We start from the raw sequence: 22,979 nt of genomic DNA, 5'->3' as shown, positions 1-22,979 counted from the left end.
AACACACAAGACTTTTCCAGTTTTGTTTGGTTTTAGCTAACTCCTTGGACTTTCTGTACTTTGGTTTTTCCCTCTATGAAATGGAACTATAACAATCCCACTCCTCCCTAACACAACTGGTGATGGAGAAATAAATAGCATAGCAGATATGAAAGCACTCATAGCTCTTTGGAGGATGAGGATTAGATCAGTTCAGTCCAAGTGTCTGAGACATGCAACAAGAATAACAATAATGAGCACTTGGGTTTGAACAGTGTTTAACAGTTTATACAATTTTTTTTAATTTTTAAAAAACTTTTAAGTTTAGGGGCACACGTGCAGGTTTGTTATACAGGTAAATTGCACGTTAGTCGGGCACGGTGGCTCACGGCTATACTCCCAGTGCTTTGGGAGGCCAAGGTGGGCAGATCACGAGGTCAGGAGATCGAGACCAGACTGGCCAACATGGTGAAACCCTTGTCTCTATTAAAATACAAAAAAAATTAGCCAGGTGTGGTGGTGCGTGCCTGTAGTCCCAGCTACTCAGGAGGCTGAGGCAGGGGAATCACTTGAACCCAGGAGGCAGAGGTTGCAGTGAGCCAAGATTGCACCACTGCACTCCAGTCTGGCAACAGAGCAAGACTCCGTCTCAAAAAAATAAAAATAAAAAAAAAATTGCACGGCATGGGGGTTTGGTGTATAGATTATTTCATCACCCAGGTAACAAGGATACTACCCGATAGGTCGTTTTTCAATCCTCTTAAAATGCTTTAAAGATATTATTTCATTGGCCTTTATAACAAGGTATGAAGTAGGGAGGCTATTTTTTATTTCATTTGACAGATAAAGAAATTGAGGCCAAGAGGAGAGTGCCTTGCCCCAGATCAAACAGCTAGTAAACAACAGGACATGTCTCCTGACACAAAATCTAGTGCTCATTCTAGTTTACTCAACTACATACGCAGTTAATGCCTATTTCCTTTCATTCCTATCCTCCTTTAAGTGAGGCTTGCTTGGTAGGAGGCCTCTAATTAGCAATCAAAGCTTTCTGTCTCTCATGTATAGTTCTAATCTATCAACTGTATAGAGAGCTTAAATTTGACTTGAAATTCTCCTTCAGCCAATATCTGTGAACTCTGGGTCTCGTGAGTCATCCAGGCCTTAAACTTTCCTTTTGAATACCATTATTTATAAATTTTGCTATTTCTCTTATTACCACATAGAATCTGTTAAAGCAAACTAAATATAGCCTGAGAAGGACTCCATACTTCTACATTTGAGTCCCTGTGGATGAACTGTAACCTAGCTTAATAGGCAGACAAGATTGAAAATCTAACCGAGGAGTATGCACCTGTAACAATAGCTGAGTCTTGGCCAATCCCAGCGGCCATACTTCAACCACTCATAGACTGCTAAGCATTCAAACTATGTTCAGAGAAGGTAAACGTCAACCTGTAATCAATCTAGCTGTTTCTGTACCTCACCTCCAATTTCTGGACATCACTTCCCTTTTTTTGATCTATAAATTTGTTCTGACCACGAGGCATCCCTGGAGTCTGAATCTGCTGTAATTCTGGAGGCTGCCCGATTCACAAATCATTCATTGCTCAATTAAACTCCTTCAAATTTAATTCAGCTGAAGTTTTTCTTTTAACACGTCTGAGCCACAGATCAGTTCCTTGGATCCTCCCTCCTCGGCCTCCCGAGTAGCTAGGACTACAGGTGCTCACCACCATGCCCAGTTCATCTGTGGTATTTTTATGCTGTTCCTCATTGTGTTATCCATTGTTGAAACCATGACAGACCTAAGTATTCTTAAGGTGATTTCTTTCCAATAAGAAACTGCTAAGCCTTAGATCTCAGAGAGAACGTGAGAAGAGGCCATCATAATTTCAAACAGCAAACAAAATTGCATTCCCTTTCATTCCTATTGCTCAGTTCCCTTTATCAATGTTATTTATGTAGTTTTCTTCAAACTACTAAAGAATAAACCAAGATGAGGAGTCCCCCCCTCCTCCGCCTTTGCTGTCTTTCAATGTTTTCTCTTTGGGCCAGAAATCCCAGCACTTTGAATGGCAGGGAATCCTTCAAGCCTGTTGTACATCCTGGTATGAATAATTCCACTGAATATAACCACCCTAAACTATGCTGAGCCACAGAACCATAGAACCAGAGCCTGCCTTTCCTCTGGAAGTTAGAAGAAGAAAGGATCTGGAGGAAGGAAGAATTGGAGGAATGCTTTTTAAATGAAGTTAATTCTGGGTAATAGCTCACTAGACACTGGCTGCCTTCCTTGCCTTGATCTCCAAAATTTGAGCAATATACCCAGAAACTGCCTATGGCTTCAATCCCAGAGAGTGGAAGAAGTGAAAAGAGGAGAAGGCATATGCTATTCCATGGCAGATATGTTCTGTAATTCTGGCCTCCAAACTAAAGGCTGTAGACTGGCTCTGGGCAGTAGAGCTGACAAATTTTATTCAACATACAAATACTGAGTACCTACTATGTGCTCTATGTTGGGGCTGAGGGACAAATTTAGATGTGTGTTCTCACTTAATCTTCACAACTACTCAGATAGATAGATATTATTTATCCCCATTTTACAGATAAGAAAACAGAGGAGGAAGGGTACTGACCTACAACAAAGTCAGACAAACACCAAGAAGTGATGCTCCAACTGGAACCTGTCTCAGTCCATGTGTGATGCTTTAACAAAATAACACAGACAAAATATCACAAGGTTATAAACAATAGAAATTTATTTCTCACAGTTTTGGAGGCTAGGAAGTCCAAGATCTAGGCGCCAAAAGGTTCAGTGTCTGGTAAGGGCTCTTCTCTTCCAGAATGGCACCTTGTTGCTGTATACTCGTACAGCAGAAGGGGCAGAAGAGGCGAACTCACTTAGGGCCTCCTTATAAAAGGAGTGAGTTTGCCCTTATAAAGCCCTTTTATGAGGCCCTAATCCATTCGTGAGGGCAGAGCCCTCATGACCTAGTCACCTCCTAAAGGCCCTACCTCTTAATACTGTTGCATTGGGGATTCAGTTTCAACGTGAATTTTGGAGGGAACACAAACATTCAAACAAACCATAACAGAACCCAACTTCAAACATAGTACTCAGGCCTCCACAGCACAATCCCTATCCTCCTGACTTTTTATAGTCCATTGAAGCAAGTGTGTACATACTCAGGTGACCCTAAAAAAATACAGAAGTTGGCTGGGCATGGTGGCTCACGCCTGTAATCCCAGCACTTTGGGAGGCCGAGGTGGGCAGATCACGAGGTCAGGAGTTCGAGACCAGCCTGGCCAAGATGGTGAAACCCCGTCTCTACTAAAGATACAAAAAATACAAAAAATTAGCTGGGCATAGTGGCATGCACCTGTAGTCCCAGTCGCCTGTACTCCCTGTCTCCTGCCTTGGGAGGCTAAGGCAGGAGAATTGCTTGAACCTGGGAGGTGGAGGTTGCAGTGAGCAGAGATCACACCACTGCACTCCAGCCTGGGCAACAAAGCAAGACTCCATCTCAAAAAAAAAAAAAAAAAAAAAAAAAACAGAAGTTGATAGGGATAGAAACACATTTGGCTGCTTCTACAGTTAACAAGATGCTGTTACATTCCTTGCCTCACTAGCTCTAAAGACTATACTAGCGGGACAAAGAAAGCACCTGAGATGAGATGAGAGGAGGGTAAAGGTACACAGAGATCCCCTGGATATTTGTTCTATGTCCTCTCAGGGGCTTTGCTACCCCTAGAGAATTATCCATATTAAGAACTTGCATTAATATTCCGGGTTCTGTTTCATTTTTTAGGGTCTCAAGAGTGTGCTCAAGTCATTCACATGTTTCCATCAAATACAGACACAGATCAGGGAAGATTAAACCCTACTAATTTCTCATCGGATGCCTCAGAACAAAGTGCCTTCCAAGAACTAATGGCCAAAATATCCACCCACAACACAAATAAGCTTAGAAAATCTCTTCTTACAATCCTGACACAATGGAAGTTTCCCTAAACCACCCAGCATCTAATACAACCAGCACAAAGAACAACAACTCGGCATTCTTTTACTGAGTCCTGTCAACCCCCTTCTCCAGCTTTATTCCTATTATTCATAGCCTATACTGTGGTCTTAATTGTGGGCCTTTTTGGAAACCTCTCTCTCATTATCAACATCTTTTAAGAAGCAGAGAAAAGCTCAGCATTTCACCAGCATACTGATTGCCAATCTCTCCCTCTCTGATATCTTGGTGTGTGTCATGTGCATCCCTTTTACTATCATCTACACTCTGATGGACCACTGGATATTTGGGGATACCATGTGCAGACTCACATCCTATGTGCAGAGTGTCTCAATCTCTGTGTCCATATTCTCACTTGTATTCATTGCTGTCGGAAGGTATCAGCTAATTGTGAACCCCCGTGGCTGGAAGCCCAGTGTGACTCATGCCTACTGGAGCATCACACTGATTTGGCTGTTATCCCTTTTGCTGTCTATTCCCTTCTTCCTGTCCTACCACCTCACTGATGAGCCCTTCCTCAACCTCTCTCTCCCCACTGACCTGTACACCCACCAGGTGGCCTGTGTGGAGAACTGGCCCTCCAAAAAGGACCGGCTGCTCTTCACCACCTCCCTTTTTCTGCTGCAGTGTTTTGTTCCTCTAGGCTTCATCCTCATCTGCTCCTTGAAGATTGTTATCTGCCTCCGCAGGAGAAATGCAAAGGTAGATAAGAAGAAGGAAAATGAGAGCCAGCTCAATGAGAACAAGAGATCAACACAATTTTGATTTCCATCGTGGTGACCTTTGGAGCCTGCTGGCTGCCCCTGAATATCTTCAGTGTCATCTTTGACCGGTATCATGAGGTGCTGATGAGCTGCCACCACGACCTGGTATTTGTAGTTTGCCACTTGGTTGCTATGGTTTCCACATGTATAAACCCTCTCTTTTATGGCTTTCTCAACAAAAATTTCCAAAAGGACCTGGTAGTGCTTATTCACCACTGCTGGTGCTTCACACCTCGGGAAAGATATGAAAATATTGCCATCTCCACTATGCACATAGATTCCAAGAGGTCTTTAAGACTGGCTCGTATACCAACAGGTATATGAAAATTGATAATGCTGAAGCTCTTCTTGAATGGGAGCTGGACAGTTAACGGTGGGAATAGGGCAAGATGCAGAAAGAAGAAACCAGAACCAAAAATAGCAACTTTATACCCACTTTTCCTTTAGGCTAAGACTGCCTGTCTCATATGTCTATCCAACACACCCTCTAACATACATGAACACACATACCACCCCTTTTATCTTAAGAGAATAACTCTAATAATTCAAACAACCTGGCTGCCATCATTTGTGGCAAAGAATGAGAATGAGAATGAGAAAGCAGAGAGAGAGGCAAACAGCAGTGATGGCTGGGGAGCAATGTTCACAGATACTTTTATTCAATGGAATATCTACAAAAGTTATGACTAATGATATGCCTAGTAAAAACACTGCTATACCTCCTTAGCACTGAAGCAAGTCTATTCTCAGATATGAAAACTGTAACCTTCAATCATATAACTATTCAGTTAATTAGCCAAGTCAGAAAATCCCCCCTTATAATTCATTAATTAATTAACAAACTAACTTTGGACTAAAGTTGAAGGGCTGGTTTTAACTTAACATTTAAACGAAGTGTTGTAATTACAATTAATTCCCATGCTTGAATCATATCTCCAGTTTATGATAACAATACATTTTATTCACTAACAGTGCTATTAGAACTGGCCACAAATTCTTTAGCATAGCAATTATGCTAGAAATTGCTTTAACTAACTTATTAATGGCCAATGTAGATACAGCTTTCCTCACAAAGTGGCTTTTAATCCCTAATTCTTTATGTATATTAAATAGAGGTCATTATTACTCTATCACTGGATCTCAGAGACTTTGTCAGTAGCATTTTTATAATTAGCGCCAGATTTTTAAAACCTTCTCATATATCTTGTGGCTTAAACATTTTTAAAAGAGCCTTCATCCCCACAGAGTTACTTACACAGGGGAATCAACTAGACTGTTCTCGAAAGACACTAAGCTAGTGTTCAAATGGCTATTAATTGCAGTCACTGTTACTAAATAGTGACCAGCTCTACCACTTCCTAGAACAAACCTCCCCTGTATCTATCAAATCTGAACTGCAGCTTATTTGTATGTTAAAAATGTAACTGTAGGCTGGACTCGGCAACTTACCCTGTAATCCCAGCCCTTTAGGAGGCCAAAGTGGAGGATCACTTTTGCCCAGGAGTTGAAGACCAGCCTGAGCAACACAGTGAGACTTCATCTCTACTAAAAATACAAAAAATTAGCTAGGTGTGGTCATGTATACCTGTAGTCCCAGATACTTAGATGAGAGGATCACCTGAGCCTGGGAGATCCAGGCTGCAGTGAGTCACGATCACACCACTGCACTCCAACCTGGGTGAAAGAGTGAGACCCTGTCTCAAAAAAAAAAGTAACTATATTTTCTTTTGAATAAAAAGTAATGTTTCTGGAAACATCTGTGATTTTTCTATTGTGCTTTTTCTTGCACATTAGCTTTCACATTTTCCTCTCCTGAAAATCTCTTTCTCTCTTCCTCTTTCCCTCCTTCCCTTATTCTCTCTTTATTCATTCTCTTCAGGGTTTCTATTCTCTGTTTTATCATTTTGGAATAAATGAACAACAAAAGCACTGCAGAACACACAAATGAAATAAAATCTAACCATCTCATGGCAGTAGCTGTAAATGTCACTTTACTTACTTGGTAAAGAAATACCGATTCTAGGCCAGGCATGGTGGCTCACACCTGTAATCCCAGCACTTTGGGAGGCCGAGGTGGGCAGATCCCTTGAGGTCAGGAGTTTAAGACCAGCCTGGCCAAAATGGTGAAACCCCATCTCTACTAAAAATACAAAAATTAGCCAGGTATGGTGGTGAGCACCTGTAATCCCAACTACTCAGGAGGCTGAGGCAGAAGAATCTCTTGAACTGAGGAGGCAGAGGTTGCAGTGAGTGGAGATCATGCCACTGAACTCCAGCCTGGGCAACAGAGAGAGACTTCATCTCAAAAACAAAAAGAAAAGAAAAGAAATATGATGCTAGTTGCCATTATTAAAATGATTCTGATCAAACAATTTGATGTGGTTTAGATGTGTGTCTCCTCCAAATCTCATGTTGGAAAGTGATCCCCAATGTTGAAGGTGGGGCCTGATGGGAGGTGTTGGATTATGGGGGCGGATCCCTCATGAATGGCTTAGTGCCACTGCCTTGGTGATGAGTGAGTTCTCGCTCTGTTAGTTCAGGTGAGCTGGTTGTTTAAGGAGTCTGGCACCTCCTCCTCTCTTGCTTCCTTTCTTGCCATGTCATATGCCAGCTCCCCCTTCACCTTCCACTATGACTGTAAGCTTCTTGAGGCCTCACCAGAAACTGAGCAGATGCTGGTGCTATGCCTATACAGCCTGTAGAACCATGGGCCAAATAAACCTCTTTTCTTTAAAAATTACCCAGCTTCAGGTATTCCCTTATAGCAACTCAGAACAAACTAACACACCACCAAAAGCAGGAAAGAGCATCAAATTCTAATATTCCTCCCTCCTCTCACCCACATACATATACCCAATCTCCTCTAATCGTTACTTCCACCCTGAACACACAGAAGAGATCTCCTGTATATGACTAAATACTATGGCATTCTTTCCTTGATAAAAGCAATTTCCTTCCATAAAGATGTTTTTGTTTTTTCTTTTCAACTTTTCTTGAGCAAATGGTGTAACTATCAATAATAGTCTTTCTTGTGTTTATTTTTACCTCAAAAAAGTAGTGAATTAAATGTATTTTTAATGTATGCCTTCACCTTTAAGGGGCTTACGTTCTGACAGGTAGGCAAACACAAGTCTATAAGTAGCTACTTCGAGAAGAAGGTATAATGGAAACATAAACCAAGTATTGTGGGTAAAAGTCTTATATGAGAGGAAACATGGAAAGACTTCAGAAAATCAGCCTTTATTTCCTCTATTTTTGCAGTATTTGTGGATAGTTCATATCAATTTGGTCTATCGGTGAGCAAGCTGGTGTATGAAATAAGGTCTCACCTCCCTCTCTCCAGTTGCCAGATAAGCCTTTTAGGAGACTGGACTTTCATGTTTGCCAGATAGTCCTGGAAACAGGTTCCTCTAGCCAGCACTCCAAAAACCTCCTATCCCCCAACCTCAATCATTTTGGATTGAGAATAATTTCTCATATCTTTAAAAGCTTCTAGAAAAGAAGACTATCAGTGGAATGAATAAGTGTTTATGCCCTCAAAGAATTAGCAAACTATCCTGAATATGTCTGTCCAGGAAACCAGAGCTGAATGAGAAAATGCTAAAACACTCTTGCAGCAAGTCCCCTAAGTTTCCTCTCTGCCTGAACAGCATAGTTCATCAGCCTAATGAACAGAGTCAATCTCTCTTCCTGTAAGCTTTGTTTTTTTGTAGAATAATAAATCAAGAAAAATATATTAAGCCCTTACTATATACTTAGCTCTGCATTTGGTATAGAAAAAGTACAAGACACAGCTTTAAAGAATTTACAACCAAGCTGAGGCTTTAAAGCATTTACAATATACCAGGGGAGTAATTCAATGTGTTGGTTTTGAAGTCTTTCCTTCTTTTTTTAATTTACTTTTTTAAATTACAGTATAGTTGACAAAAATTATACATATTTACAGTGAACAATGTGTTTTATGTATAACGTTATGAAATGGTTAAATCAAGCTAATTAACATATCCATCATCTCACAAACTTATCACTTTCTGTTGTGAGAACATTTAAGAGCTACTCTTAGCAATTTTCAAGAATCCAATACATTGCTATTAACTGCAGTCACCGTGATAGACAATAGATCTCTTGTACTCATTTCTTCTGTCTGAAATTTGGAAACTTTGACCAGTATCTCCCCAGTTCCACAACCACCCCTCAGCTCCTGGTAACCATTCTACTCTCTGTTTCTATGAGTTTGACTTTGTAAGATTCCACATAAAACTAAGATCATGTAGTATTTGTCTTTCTGTGCCCGGCTTATTTCATTTAGCATAATGTCCTCCAGGTTCATCTATATTGGCGCAAATGACAGTATTTCCTTCTTTTTAAAAGCCAAATAGTATTCTATTGTATATATATCTGTGTATGTGTCTATGTATGTGTGTCACATTTTTTCATTATCCATTCATCCATTGATGGACATTTAGGTTGATTCCATATCTTGGCTATTATGAATAATGCTGCCATGTACATGAGAGTACAGATATCTCCCTGATATGCTGATTTCAATTCCTTTGGATATATACCCACGAATGGTATTGCTGGAGCATATGGTAGTTCTAATTTTAATTTTTTGAGGAACCTCCATACTGTTTTCCATAATGGCTGTGCTAATTTACATTCCCATCAACATGTACACAGGGGTTCCAAAGGCTTCTCTTCAGGCTAGGTTGAAAGCTGACTAAAGGAAAGTTAAGGGTAACTGAAGGCAGAGTTAATATCAAAGGAGGACTCAACTGACCTTTATACCCATAAGTGAGAATATATTGAGAGAAGAGGAAGCATCCTAGATGAAGGAAGAAGAGGGGAGTATTTCAAGACTGATTATTTCCAGGAATCCCTAAAATCCTTCCTGAAGCCACCCGTGCAATAAATGTGATCATACAATAAACTGAAGACAGAAGATGACGAATATTTCCAGTTGGATAAGGGAGGCAAGACAGGTCTCTTTCTCCTGTTTCTGTGCCCAAATCAAGCTCCTTGTTGAGGCTGGGATAGTGTTTCCCCTGAGGGAATGAAAAGATGTGTGATGTTAGTGACAGAAGTATATCTGTTGCATCTGGCCATTGACTGTTTCCTGCTATTCTCTATTTTAGGTAGATAAACCTGTTCTCAGCTAGACTGTGAACTTTCAAAGACCTGTCCTAGGCATGGAAAAAGAATTTAATACATATAGATCTTGAAAGTTACTACTTTAAAAACCAAGTTAGGGCCAGGCACAGTGGCTCAAACCTGTAATCCCAGCATTTTGGGAGGCCAAGGCAGGAGGATCCCTTGAACCAGGAGTTTGAGATCAGCCTGGACAACACAGCAAGACCCTATCTCTACAGAAACAATTTAAAAATTAGCCAGGCATGGTGGCATGCACCTATCTAACCAGGAGGCTGAGGCAGGAGGATCACTTAGGCCCAGGAGTTCGAGATTATGGTGAGCTATGATCATGCCACTGCACTCCAGCCTGGGCAACAGAGCAAGACCCTGTCTCTAAAAAAAAAAAAACAAAAACAAGTCAGGCAGTAATTATTTACTTATTAAATGCCAGAACGTTTTCAAACCTATGTTCTATTAATTATCCAATGAGAACATAAAGACATAATCCTAATTACACAAGGATTATAGTACTGTCAATAAGTCATGAAATTCTGAGTCTTGAAGATTCCACTTAAACATTTCTCAACAACATTATCTAATTCCCCAGGGCTATTAGGATCCCCTAGTCACTGCTCCCACACCCTATGTATACTTAACATGCAGTACCAGGAAGACCTGTTTACATGTGTGCCTTCAAGGAACATGCATTCCTCAAAGGCAGGGCTTGTACCTTATTCACTGTAGTAGCTCCAGCGCCAAGTATGGCATCTGACACAAAGTAGGGGAACTCAACAGATATTTGTAAACTGTAGGTGTAGAATAACATCTGGGATGACAAATCTTTACTTGAAAGTGGTATGTAGATCTGAATAGTAAATGAGGACTATACCCTCTAGACTTAGTATCTGAAGAAGCAGAAAGCTAAATTTCCATCTGAAATATGAGAGCTCAGGATACCTGCACTGGCAGGAGGACAAATAAAAACACACGTTGGTCACAAGGAAGCTCAAGGGCAAGGTGGACTTTTATAGCTCAAATGTCATTTGCCAATAAGAGTTGTGCCAATAAGATAGCTGAGCAAGTCCTGGGACTCGAAGAAAATGCTCTATTAACTTTTAATTAATTGCCTTGACAGGTTCTTGGAACAGCTTTTAGAAACGAAAGGCCTTTCAGGGCAACCATCCTCCAGGAGAGCGGGCCCCATTATGATTCTATTAGAGGAACCAGATTCTCTCTGAAAGGCCAATGCAGGGCAGAACTTTATCCTTTTCGGTGAGCCAAATCCTTCTCTAATAAGGGAACATACAGCCTAAAAGTAAAAGCTATTGAGTTATTGATTTGGAGGCCATTTTCTACATCCTGGGGTCTCCAAAGATGCTTTCTGCTTTTCCACAGCAGTAGTCTCCCTTTCTTCTGGACACTGTCACTAGATAGCCTGGTTTCCTAATAATTCCAGTTATAAACTCTTCCTATTTTCTATCACATTTCTCAACTTAAAAACAAAGACAAATATTTTAATTTATGTGTGTGTGCACACACGTGCATGCGTGCATAACACTCAGGAAAATGTCTGAAAGAAAGTATCCCAGAACATTAATAGTGTTTATCCCCAGGTGATGTGACAAGACTTTTGGGTAACGTGTCTTTATTTCCTTCCTATTTGTTCCATCTTGCTGCCTTTTTTTTAAGATAAAACTTAATCAACACTATTTATTTTCTAATTATTTGTTGCTGGTATATTAAAATACCAGGAATTTTATTGTTGACTTGTATTCTCAGCTCTTGCTAAATTAATTTACTAATTCTAATGATTCACTTGTAGCTTCTTTTGAATTTTCTGTGGACATAATCATGTTGGGTTGTTTTTTGTTTTTTTGGGTTTTTTGGGGTTTTTTTGTTTTTTTTTTTTTTTTTTGAGACAGGGTCTCACTTTGTCACCCAGGCTGGAGTGCAGTGGTGCAATCACAGCTCACTGGAGCCTCAACCTTCCTGGGCTCTGGTGATCTTCCCACCTCGGCCTCTGGAGTAGCTGGGACTACAAATGTGTGCCACCATGCCCAGCTAATTTTTGAATTTTTGTAGAAATGGGGTTTCACCATGTTGCCCAGGCTGGTCTCAAACTCCTGGGCTCAAGTGATCTGTCTGCCTCGGCCTCCCAAAGTGCTGGGATTACAGGTGTGAGCTGCTGTGCTCGGCCTTGTTTTTGAATAATGACAATTTTATATTCCTTTCCTATACATATAACCTTTTATTTATTATTCTTATCTCGTTGTCTAGTAGGGGTAAACAATCAACTTCTTTGTCTAAAAATAAGTGTGTGTTTTTTATTTTAACTTTTACCTTTAAAGAATATTTCCACCAGATATGGAATTACAGATTGGCAGTTATTTATTTCATTATTTTAAAGGTATTATTCCATTGTCTTCCATAATTTCAGTTGGGAAACCAACTGTCTTTTTTTTTCACTCCTTCTAAGATAATGTGGCTTTTATTCACTAGCTTTAAGATTTCCTTCATATCTTTGCATCATGGCCAGGTGAAATGGCTCATGTCTGCAATCCCAGCACTTTGGGAGGCCAAGGCAGGTGGATCACCTGAGGTCAGGAGTTTGAGACTAGCCTGGCCAACATGGCAAAACCCCGTCTCTATTAAAAATACAAAAAAATTAGTCAGGCGTGGTGGTGGGCACCTGTAATTTCAGCTACTCGGGAGGCTGAGGCAGGAGAATTGCTTGAACCCGGGAGGCTGAGGTTGCAGTGAGTTGAGATCGCGTCATTGCACTCCAGCCTGGGCAACAAGAGCAAACACCGTCTCAAAAAAAAAAAGTTTGCACCATGCCTTCTAAACTCCTTCCCTCTTTCCTTGTGTCTCTTTGCTTAACTGTATTTCCTAAATATTCTACTAAGAACATACAATGCTTATATAATTTTTCTTAATGAAGGAGAAAAAGACAAAAACTTCTTTAAAAAACCTGAGAATCCAAAGTGCCTGTCCATGAGGGAGTTGTGCTGCAAGGAGTCTAGAGATGTGGAGTCTAGCTTGTGCTTTGGGCAAATTACCTATCCTTCCTAAGCCCCTGCTTCATTCAATCAATAAATATTTAATAAATGTCTACTATGTGCTTAAATACAATAGTGAGCAAGACTGATATAATCCCTGCCCTCATGGAGTTTACAGTCTAACAGAGATAATACTTTAAAAGAACTGTGATAAGGCCAGGTGTGGTGGCTCACACCTGTAATCCCAGCATTTTGGGAGGCTGAGGCAGGCAGATCACCTGAGGTCAGGAGTTCAAGACCAGTCTGGCCAACATGGTAAAACCCCATCTCTACTAAAAATACAAAAAAAAAAAAAAATTAGCCAGGCGTGGCAGTGGCTGCCTGTAATCCCAGCTACTCCGGAGGCTGAGGCAGGAGACTCACTTGAACCCAGGAGGCGGAGGTTGTGGTGAGCTAAGATCCCACCATTGCACTCCAGCCTGCGTGACGAGTGAAACTCCGTCTCAAAAAAAAAAAAAAAGAACTGTGACAAGTGCTGTAACGGAGAAAATATAACATTATGAAGGTACTTAGCAGGAGGAATTAACCTACTCAGGGGACAATGGGGACAGGAGAAAAACTTCTTGGAAGAAATAATTTTTAAACTGAGATCCAAAGGATTAGGACTTAGCCAGGCAGAAATGAGGCTAGTTTTCTCTTAGTTGCTTTGTAATTCTGTGATTCTATGTTCCAACCTTTGTTACTGTTACTGAATCAGAATCCAAAGGAACATCACTTATCAGGTCCCTCCATTCATTACCTTAATCCTAAAAACACTCTTGTAAGTAAGTAATGCTATTCCAATTTACAAATTTTAAAACTGTTAATTAAGCAAGTTGCCTGAAGTCACACAGTGGTAAATTCTGGTCTGTCTAGCTTCAAATTCCATCCTCTTTCATTCATTGTTCAACTATCATTTACTGAGTACCCGCCAAGTTATCTGTCTGACACTGGGGACAAAGCGAATAGTAAGATTGGACCCCTGCTCTTGACAAATGCACTTTCTGAGGGGGCAATGTCAGTAATCCAGACAATTACAACATGGTTAGGTATTTAGAAAGAGGCAGAGTAGGACTATGCCTTTTCATCAGAATCTAATTCCCTGGCTTCTCCAAGAAACCCAGGAGGTAGGTACATGAGAAAGACTATACAGATTGGTAAATCTGCAAAGCTATAGCTTAAGTCCAGCATCCCTGACTGGCCTTGACCAACAGTTCTGTCTGCTATCTACCACACAAGCCAGTCTCTTCAGGTGAGGATCTTCCAGAGGAATGGGTATCCAAATGGCATGCATTCATCTTATTACACAGAATAAACAGGCTTTCAGCCTTCCCAAACTGATGAGTAACTTCAGCATTCACCTTATGGACTCTTAGGAAGACATATATAAGCTAATCATGCCTGCCATAACCTTGGAACATTTCATGGACATTTTCAGATAAAACCCCTCCTCACCCATATGGCTTCAAAAAATGCCCTCTGTCTCTGATTAAAGGGAATTGAGAGAAGTATGAAACCAGGATTTCCGAGTTATTCCTGGAAGAGCTTCAGCCAGGAGCTTTCAGTAGCAGATGTTAAATCTGATTTTGGAGCCTAATGAAAATGCTGGGCTTCTAGCTTCGTGGAATGAGTCTGAGATACGGTTTCTACATCAATAACTCAGTGGAAACTTGACCTATGGTATTATGTGAAGGTTCCTGAGTTCTTCTATAGAACAACTAGTGAGAAATAGTTCATATTCTTATGCATCCTTCTGAGAGGCCACGAGGAGCATCCACTTACTCATACATTTAGAGCTACAACAAAACTGCCTCTGGTGTTGGACGGATGGGGACTATCAATGTCTCTGGAAGCCAGGAGTCCAGGGACTCTCATCCCAACTCTTCCATGGTCTCACTGTGCTGCCCTAAGCATGCCACTTAACCCCTCTGTGTCTCAGCTCTGCCGCACTGTCCCTCCAGTCCTTGGCTCCCCTCAGTGCATGTATACAAAGTCTATTCCTGTTGCCCAGCCCTTCTCTAATTCTACATATACCACTCTGCTTCCTGGTTACAAACTTGTTGCTAACAAAACTGTGAGCATCTCACCAGAAGATTCAGGACTTTATATCTTTTTTTTTTTTTTTTTTTTTTTTTTTTTTTTTTTTTTTGAGACGAATTCTCGCTCTGTCGCCCAGGCTGGAGTGCAGTGGCGCAATCTCAGCTCACTGCAAGCTCCGCCTTCCGGGTTCACGCCATTCTCCTGCCTCAGCCTCTCCGAGTAGCTGGGACTACAGGCGCCCGCCACCACGCCCGGCTAATTTTTTTTGTATTTTTAGTAGAGACGGGGTTTCACCGTGGTCTCGATCTCCTGACCTCATGATCTGCCCGCCTCGGCCTCCCAAAGTGCTGGGATTACAAGCGTGAGCCACCGCGCCCAGCCAGGACTTTATATCTTTTGACTCTTTCTAAGTGTCCACCAAGGGGCCAAATCTACTTGCTGAGTAAAGAAAAGATTCCCTGAGACTTCCTATTGGTGAGAGAAGATTCAACCTTTAAAAATTGTCCAAATTCCCCAACTCCTAAAAGGACTGAGAATCCCTTTTCCATTCATCTTGTCGGAATGAGGAAATAAAAGATTAATATACAAGAAAGAAAAAGAAAATATCTATTACTTATCTTCTCATGACTTCACATACATACAGTATCTGTTTTCTTACAAAGTTCTAAACAGCATCACCGTTTACAATTACTAAGACCTCCATAAAAATTCATCAAGTAGATATACCATGTTTTACTAACCATTCCTTGGTCAGATGTTTAGAGTGCCCTAAAACTTTTCCAAACTATAATATAAATAACACTGTGATAAACACCTTTATCCATAAAACTGTGACTGTATTTTGGATTATTTCCTGAGGTTAGATATCCAAAAGTGGATCTGCCAGATCACTGGTAATGAACATTTTTATTATGCCTCACATGTATTATAAATTTTATGATTAATTCTTAAATATCTTTCAGCCACAAGACATAATTCTATTGCTAAAATATGGGATCCTCTTAGTCCAAACGTTTTGTTAAGTAGGCAGGATAGTATAAAAGAAAACAGCCTCTGGAATCACACTGTCTGGGTTCAAATCCCAGTTCTATCATTTGGTAGATGTATGTACTTAAACGAGTTACTAAATTCTCCTAAGACAATATATATAAAGCACAGGGTCTGGCATACAGAAAGGGGTCAATAAATGTTAATCATTATTATTGCCTTTAGATTACAAAAAAAGATAGGTCCATATTTTTAAAAGCCAAGAATATCTTCAAATAACGGAGTAAGAATAAACATAAAACAAAAGACAAAATAATACTCCCGTACTTACATCATAAGCAGGTTCGTTTATGGTGAATACTATTTACATCACTGTGGTTATTAGTTACATATAAATAAATACCACTTTATTGAGTGTCTGCTCTCTTTAAAACCTTTACATACACTGTCTCATTTAATTCTCATAACAACCTTCTATGATGATGATAATAATAATACCAAAAACAACAGCTAATGTTTACCAAGTGCTTATTATATGTCATGCATTGTTCTAGGAAACAGCCTATTAATCATTATAAAATCCTGTGAAGTAGGACTTTTCATTTAATTATTATCTTCATTATACAGACATAATTGAGTTACACAGAGGCTAAATAGCTTGTCAAAGGTTATGTAGCTAACAAAGTAGGTCTTATTACTCCCATTTTATAAGAAAACTGGAACCTAAGAAAATTGCCTGTAAAAGTAAGTAACTGGGGCAGGCTTTGAACCAGCATCTGTTGGACTCTCAAGTCCACATGCTTTTATTTCTGTTACTCTGCCACCTTATGTGGATTATCAGTAGCAAATGGTTAAGGTTGGCTTCCCTCATTCTCACCTTCCTTTGCCATAAGCCAGAGTGTACTGAGAATAGTCTCGTTTGAACATTTGCCTCTGAGGAGAATATAATCAGGAAGGCAAGTCTGGTGCAAAATTCCATATTCCGAAATGCAACCCTTAAAACAATGCACCATGGATTCTCTCTCCTGAGGTGTCTGTTGCACTCTATCTAGCGTACATATCTGACAGTTTCTAAGGCTTGCCTTTCAGATACTTGGTGGTTCCTAAAAAGGTTGCCCTAATCAGTTTCTTAATCAAGGTAACACTTCAAGATTTTCAAATGAATGCTACAGACAGGTTTCCTATTTCCCTCTGTCTCAGAAGGCCCTCAAAATCCCCTCCACTGAAAGAAATAAAGCCGCTTCAAGCCTCCCAAAACATCTTGAAAATACTCACACTTTCAAAAGGACTGCACCCATAGGAAGAAACCTAAACTGAAGTCTTATTTCTCGAATGAACTAATTGTTTAATATTGGACAAATTATTTCCCTTCTTTGTGCCTCTTCAAAAGTGGAGAAAGTGTCCTGAGATTCTAGTTTAAAAATGGGGCTTCTGGCCGGGCGCAGTGGCTCACGCCTGTAATCCCAGCACTTGGGGAGGCCGAGGCGGGTAGATCACGAGGTCAGGAGATCGAGACAATCCTGGCTAACACGGTGAAACCCCGTCTCTACTAAAAATACAAAAAATTAGCCGGGTGTGGTGGCGCACACCTGTAGTCCCAGCTACTCAGGAGGCTGAGACAGGAGAATGGCGTGAACCCAGGAGGCGGAGCTTACAGTGAGCCGAGATCGCGCCACTGCACTCCAGCCTGGGCGACGGAGTGAGACTCTGTCTCAAAAAAAAAAAGGAGGGGGGGCTCCTTTGAGGAAGTATTTAATATTAACCAGAGGGATTTGGCGGAGTGAGAAATGTGGACAGTGGTAAAGAAATAAATCCTCTTCACCTTTGTAGGATAGAGCAAAGCAGCATCCAAAGGCCTTTCCTATCCTCCCAGCTTTATCCTCCACTAAAGCGAAGATAGGATCCTGCTGCCACCTGGTGGCACTTTAGGCAGCACAGAAAGAAGGGCTTACTCAATGGTCATACAACCCAAATGCCCCTCAGGAAACAACATCCTCTTCCTCCTCCCTTACAATTAACTGCACAGAGCTTGACCATTCACAAAACACTTTCAACCATATTATCTCATTTCATTCTTCCAACAACTATGGGATGGGGAAGGGGAAGGCGGGACAGAGGGCGGAGGGAGCAGAGGGGGCAGGGTGTCAGGACTGGAGGCATAACTCCAATTCTGTTGAAAAAGCCAAAGCTCAGAGAGACTATGTGACTTGCCTAAGGTCACACAATGAGTAGCTGACAGTACCTGAACCCACATCCCCTGATTCTAAATCAGGTGATTCATTATCTGCTGTGTAGGGAAAACAGTAAAACTGAGGTTTAGGTATGCTCCAGGTCTGGGAATTTGAGGGAAGGAGGCTTAAGAAGAGAAAAGGCTCAATTTCTTCTGCAGACACAACTAACTGGCCACAGGCCACAACCAGGCTGCTTAGAAAAAGGTCTACACAGTCAACCTGTCTATACAAAAAGGTATGCAGATAGCCTGGGTTCCTGTCTTCCTTGTTGGTTTGCACATTCTCAGTTAACGTCTCTAGGTCTCTCGTCCCTCTACTTTCCAGCCCCAGCCTACCCATAGGACACAAGGCTGATTTATGGCTAAGTGCTAAACACCAAACGGATCGCAGGCAAGGGAGCCACAACATCTAGAAATCAGCAAAAACTGCAGGGAGAGCTGCTATGACCCTGGGTTCGAGCTCATAATATTTGTGGGTCAGCCCATATTTTCCTGTAAGTTTTTGGAAGAAAGCTCAGTTGACTTGCCCCATATTGATGTCATGCACACTGAAACCCAGGAGGCAATGCTGGAGTTATGACTTACCAGCTAGCATATAGGGATGGCCTATGAATCTGAGAGTTTCCAATTTCTCCAAGGCAACCACAACTTCTTAAAGAATTGCAGCTGGGCACAGTGGCTCACACCTGTAATCCTAGCACTTTGGGAAGCCGAGGTGGAAGGATTGCTTGAGTCAAAAGTTCAAGACCAGCCTGGGCCACAGAGTGAGATTCCGTTTCTACAAAATAGAGAAAATCAGCCAGGTGTGGTGGCATACATCTGTAGTGCCAGCTACGGGGAGGCTGAGAGTGAGGAGGATCACTTGAGCCCCGTAGGTTAAGGATGCAGTGAGCTGTGATCGCACCATTGCACTCGGCCTGGGCAACAGTGAGACCCTATCTCAAAAATAAATAAATAAATAAAAGAAATGCAAAGCCCAGGTGCCTAAACTTTCTACAACCACAGGTCTCCCTCCCTCCCTCACTGCCTCTCTCTTTCCCTCCTTCCTTCCTTCCTTCCTTGTGAGTAGAGCACATTCACTAAATGAGTGGAGTATTATATGGGATAAAGATGACAAATAAGAAATAATTCCTTTGTGAAATCTGGATCTTGAAGAGATACCTGCATTCCTATGTTCATTGCAGCATTATTCACAAGGACGAAGATATGGAAACGACTTACATGTCCATTGACAGATGAATGGATAAAGAAAATGTGGTATATATGTACAATGGAATATTATTCAGCCTTTAAAAAGAATAAAATCCTGCAATTTGTGACAATATGAATGAACCTGGAGAACATTATGCTAAGTGAAATAGGCCAAACATAGAAAGACAAATACTGTATGATGTCACTTATATGTGGAATCTAATATAGTTAAATTCATAGAATTTACCATGGGCTGAGGGAAGGAGGATATGAAAAGATGTTGGTTAAAAGGTAGAAAGTTTCAGTTACGCAAGATGAATAAGTTCTGGAGAGTTAATGTATGGCATGGTGACTATCAGTAACAATGTTACACTATATACTTAAAATTTGTTGTTGATCCTAAGTATTCTCACACAAAATGTATTCTCACACACACACAAAAGGTGACTATGATGGATATGTTAATTACCTTGATTGTGATGATTATTTCACAATATGTATATCAAATCAAGTTATATAATTTAAATATATATAATTTTTATTTTTTTTCTTTTATTATATTTTTTAAGAGACATAGTCTCACTCTGTTCACCCAGGCTGGAGTGCAGTGGCACAGTAATAGCTCACTGCAGCCTCAAACTCCTGGGCTCAGGTGATCCTCCCACCACTACCTCCTGAGTGGGTGGAAGTACAGGCACACGTCACCATGCCTGGTTTATACAATTTTTCAAAAAAGAAATAATTCCTTTGATTAAAACTGTGTTGCCTAATGGTAAATGGGGAAATGGGAAAAAACAAAAGTTATAAATGGATGTGAGATATAAACATTAAGTGCTTGGGGGTTAAGAGGGAAAAATAAGATTCCTTCTGGCTTGGGAGTTAGGTGACAAAAATGGATTTTAAAAAAGCTATTTCATGGATGTATAACATATAAAACCCTTCAGAAGTCTGGCCTTTACAAACCTTCCCTGCCTTCTCTCCTACTACTACCTTGCCCTCACCCTACCATATTCTGAACACAAGTTTTCTTTAGTAAGTTAAGGATTAAGAATATATGTTTTGCAATCAGATAGATCTAGGTTCCAATCCTACTTCTGCCATATTAGACAACCTTGAGTAACTTTCGGAACTTCCCCCCAAGCCTCAGTTTCCAGATCTGTAAAGTACATATTATAAAGACAGCTATTTAAAAAGGTGTTTGTGAGAGTCAAGTAAGAGAATGTATGCAAAGCTTTGTGCATAAACCATAGGAAAGACTTAGCAAATAGCAATTGACATTTTTCATTATCTCTGTGTCTCTGATGATGTTTTCTTTGCCCAATATTCTCTTTACATTCTCAGACTGTTCCACTCCTGTTTCTCCTGCAGGCCCATTACAAAAGTCTTTCTTCTTGAGTGCTCTAGGTCCTGCTCACTGTTCCGCCACTGAGTGCTCAGAACCTTTGTTCATACCTCCTTTACTGTATTTATGTGATAACAACTTGTATTTGTTTGTAAGTCTGTCTTTCAGGAATGTGAGGCTCCAGAGGGCAAGAGCTAGGTTTTATTTATCTAGCACAGTATATGACTCATGGTACCACTAGAGAAGTGATTGTTGAATAAATAAGATTGTATTTGAGCTAGGCCTTAAATAAATAGGAATTAAAGCAAATCTCTGGATGGCCTTTTAAATGTGAATGTTAACCTGTTAGTGTTATACATTAACCCATCAGAAATCTCTAGAATTAATTATGAAGGATTAGCCTTTAAGATGAGCTGACAGGCAGGACCAAAGTGAGTCAAAATTTCATTAGGGAAAGCTGGAGGTGGATGCATGGATGAATGAAAGGACCCTGGAGCCCAGGCAAGCAGCTCAGGAAACAGGTACAGGGCTTCCTTAGGTTAGCCAGGGGCACTTGGTGATATGGTGGTGAGGGAAGGGAATCACTTTAAGAGTAAATAAGAGATTCAGGGATAGATTAAAAAGTAAAATAAAAAGACCAGTATCACAAATTTTCCAGATGGTCCTAAGGGGAAAGCAATACACATATAACATAGAAGGTCACTACGTAGTCTAAAAGGGTTAGTTTATTGATTATGGCTTTCTGCCTGCTCATCATGAAACTGTTCTCTTTATCTACAGAGAAGCAATCCTGTCTTTCATTACAACAGAAAACGAGGTCTCCAGGTCCTGCTAGGGCACCTGAAAATTTCTCAGCCATTATTTCTTCAAATACTTTTCTGGTATCCCTTCCCTTCTCCAATTGGAGTTACATGTATATTAGACCATCTGATATTGTTCCACAGCTCGCTGATGCCCTGTTCATTTTTTTCATCTTTTTTCTCTGTGCTTTGAGTACTTCCTATTATTACGCCTTCAAATGTACTAATTTTTTATTCTACTGTGTCTAGTCTGCTGTTAATCCTATCCAATGTACTTCTCATTTCAAATATTGTTATTTTTCATCTCTAGAAATTTGACTTGGGTGTTTTCTTATATCTTCCATTTCTCTCCTTGTTATGCTTGTGTTTTCCTCTACTTGTTGAACATGTAAAGCATTTTTATCATAGCTTTTTAGTATCTTTGTCACCTAATTTTATGATATGTGTCATTTCTGAATTCTGTTTCTATTAATTAAATTTTATCTATGTTATGGGTTATATTATCCCATTTCTTTGCACATCCAGTAATTTTTCACTGGATGCCAGACATTACTTCTCTTTCTTCAAGAATCACAGTCCTATTATGCCTATTGTCCAATGTCTGAAAACCATTGTTTCATATATCTTATTGGGTTTTTTAGTTAAGTTGAAAGGGTAAATTCTATTCCTGATATTCCATCATGGCAGTAAATGGAAGGCCTTGGAATCTCTAATAAATTATCTAGGCATTAAAAATCAATGATTGCTAGGCCAGGAACAGTGGCTCATGCCTGTAATCCTAGCACTTTGGGAAGCCAAGGTGGGTGGATCACTTGAGGTCAGGAGTTCAAGATCAGCCTGGCCAACAAGGTGAAACCCCGTCTCTACTAAAAACACAAAAATCAGACAGGCATGGTGGCATGCTCCTATAATCACAGCTACTTGGGAGGTTGAGGCAGGAGAATCACTTAAACCTAGGAGGCAGAGGTTGCGGGTGAGCCAAGATCGTGCCACTGCACTCCAGCGAAAGAGTGAGACCCTATTTCAAAAAATAATAATAATAACAATCAATGATTGCTATTATAAAATCACAAAAAGAAGAGATAATCAGACACTTTGTGCCTCCTGATAGAGAAACACAACCCAACATCACCTGTGAAGTAGTCTTTCAAAATAAAAAATCAAACCTGAATCTGATCAAGCCTCTAGATCCAACAATCAATTTATAGGAAACACAGAAGACAGAAGAGAAGAACATCTTAAACTACCACAGGGATACAATCAACAAAATCAAAACTGCAGGAAACTCTACAGGACAAACAACTAGTTTTTTCAACAATCACAAGAATATAAAAATGCTGGAGGGAAAGCTATAGATTGAAAGAGGCTAGAAATACATCTATTGTAATGTGTGAACCTTATTCGGATCCTGATTCAAGCAAGCAAACTGCAAGAAAAAAACTGTGACATTTAGGAGACA

At 40.4% G+C, this 22,979-nt stretch overlaps 1 protein-coding gene and 1 pseudogene across 1 annotated transcript in view; one reads left to right on the top strand and one right to left on the bottom strand.

Annotated features, from left to right (window-relative positions):
- The window catches only part of KLHL3 (kelch like family member 3), a 273,160-nt gene that overhangs the window by 186,740 nt on the left and 63,441 nt on the right, over nt 1-22,979 (bottom strand). The window lies entirely within an intron of this gene.
- LOC115838567 lies at nt 3,976-4,847 on the top strand (annotated as a pseudogene).

Source organism: Nomascus leucogenys, chromosome 2 (assembly GCF_006542625.1).
Source record: "Nomascus leucogenys isolate Asia chromosome 2, Asia_NLE_v1, whole genome shotgun sequence".
Classification (NCBI taxonomy): Eukaryota; Metazoa; Chordata; class Mammalia; order Primates; family Hylobatidae; genus Nomascus; species Nomascus leucogenys.
The sequence above is the reverse complement of the archived record's forward strand: the minus strand, read 5'-3'. Positions and strand labels throughout refer to the sequence as shown.